Below are 2,500 nucleotides of genomic sequence, written 5' to 3' on the forward strand. Positions count from 1 at the left end.
TGCATTCAGCCTCCCCAGTGCTGTGATCACAGACTCCTTGGCTGGCACAGCACATGTGGGGGTTGGGCCAGCCCGGCCTGTGGTGCCGGGGATCAAACCCTGGCCCTATGCTTGCGTAAGCAGGCGCTTTGTCTGCTGAGCTATCTCGCCAGCCCTCATTGTTCTTCTTTTAATAATGGGATTTATTAGTATGAAAATAAAATTGGTGCATAATTACTAAAATGTTGGAAGTAAAAGCATCCTTTTTAGAAATGAGAAAATTTTCAATTGTTTTGGAGAACATTGGTAAGCTCAAATATATATTAAATTTAATTGTAATTTCTTAACCTTTAGATTATGTTTTTAAATATTCATTTAAAAATAAAGTTCAAATTATATATTAAACAGAAAATATATGCACATCTATAGAATATAATTTAAAGTTTTAATACATGTATGCATTGCATAGTGCTTGAACTGGGTTAAACATGTCTCCTCAAAATTTGGTAACCTCTTCAAATTTCATCTCTTACCCTTATTACTCTTGCCAGCATCTTTTAAGCACCTTTATACTCTCAACTTCTGTAAGTTTAACTCATTATTTAGTTGATATACCTGTGAAATATTGTGAGACTTGTTTTACTTTATTGATTTCCTTACAAGAACAGTCGTGAGGTGACTGCTAGCAATGTTATCCACATGTCTTACAGCTGTCACATCCCCTACATCACATTGGTTTAGTTTTTCATCCTACAGGTTTTCTGTTTCAGTAGCTCAGATTAATCAATATTTATCAAACTGTGACTTATTAGATAGCATTCTGGCTGCTGTAGTGCTGATAAAACATGAACTTGTGGCTCCTATGCTATTAGCATTTAGGACGTTCTTGGGTATAGAAGAATAAAATAAATGTACAAAAGAAGCTGCATTCCTAAGAAAAGAGATATAAGTCAAAATTTTGGGACATAGTGAGAGGCTATATGTATACACTCTTCAACACTCTTAAATTCCTCTTGGTTTTGCTTAGTATAAATATTTTTGTCCTTATTTAAAAAAGTTTGCATTAAATGATGTGGCTCTCTTTCCTGGTATTGTTCTTGGCTTGTTGAGTCTGTTTATTGCTCAGTGAAACACTAAGTTGTTTAGGATCTCAGCATAAAACAGCCCAGGTCTTAGAATTGTTGTTCTAGTTTTCTCATACAGTTTACATAAATCCTTTCTACAATGACACTATCTAATCATTAATTAAAAGTATGTACAAGGCTGGGCATGATGGTGCACACCTGTAATCCCAGCACTAGGGAGGCTGAGGCAGGAAGACTGCTATGAGTTTGGAACCAGCCTGGGCTGCATAGTGAGACCCAGTCTCAAAAAGAAAAAAAAAGGTATGAAAACGTGTGTCTAGATCATTAATAAACAGAAGGGACTTTGTAATTAAACCAAATTATATAGTAGATTCTAAGGGGACATTATGTTCCTTTAAAAATTTGAAAGAGTGAAAGAGATTTCTTCATGAGAAGAAGCTGTAAAAACAATGTACTTAGTGCAGCAGCTGAAAGGGTTATTTCATCATTTAATCAATCATGATCATTGTGGAACAATACACTGCATATGTTCCATTGTGCACAATCATATAATAAATTTTATTCTGATCTGAGAGAAAATCCTTCTGAATATAGCTTAACTTCTTAACCTATTAATTCAGCAATAAATAATTATAGTTACGAAAATGATACAAGTCTGTAAAATATATTATTGTGAAAACCATGCCTTTTGCCTTGAAATTTCAATTTTTGTTTTTATCAGAGCAGTTTTCCTGCTTATCTAATGAAAATAGTTCAACAATGATTTTATGAAAACAATGTGTTTTTAAATTAATAGAGTGTTCCTTTTATGTTTTTTACAACAGAGATTTTGTCATGTTGATGCTGTTATCTAACTTGATAGTGATTAGAAACATGTGATTACTCTTTTTATTTGTCATCATTGCTGTCTTCTAAAAAATATTGCAGCAATTTATTGTGGAGTGTGATCTACCTATCAGAAAATATGGAATCTTTAACACAACAGTATTAATTAATTTTTAATCATTTATTTGTTACAGGGTTTCACATGCAGCTCCAACTCATAGTGATCTCCTTGTCTCAGCCTCCTCAGCGCTGGGATTACAGGCATGCACCACAATGCCCCATTGCTTTGGCCATCACTGAATGCCCAGACATGGCATGCAGTGCCCAAGATTGAACCCAGGTTTTTGTGCTTGCAAGGCAGTCACTTAGACCACTGAGCTATCTCCCCAGCCCCAATTTTTTGACTGAAAGTATTTATGAATCATTCTCTTAGACTTTAAAATTTCATCATTACAAAACATTACTTTGATTCTCTTTGGGGAAATTCTGTCACAGCGTTCTACAGAGGGAGAGATTTTACTTTTACTTAAGTGGTCTCAGGAACAGAAAGAGATAGAAAGCAGCGAATTCTACAGAAAGATGAATAGAATAAGGGATCCATCACTGTGCAG

General features: G+C 34.7%; 1 protein-coding gene across 3 annotated transcripts in view; it reads right to left on the bottom strand.

Moving 5' to 3' along the window:
• The window catches only part of Sgcz (sarcoglycan zeta), a 541,523-nt gene that overhangs the window by 41,771 nt on the left and 497,252 nt on the right, over positions 1-2,500 (bottom strand). The gene's annotated exons all lie outside the window — the stretch shown is intronic.

This window comes from Octodon degus, unplaced genomic scaffold (assembly GCF_000260255.1).
Source record: "Octodon degus isolate 3935 unplaced genomic scaffold, OctDeg1.0 scaffold00051, whole genome shotgun sequence".
NCBI lineage: Eukaryota > Metazoa > Chordata > Mammalia > Rodentia > Octodontidae > Octodon > Octodon degus.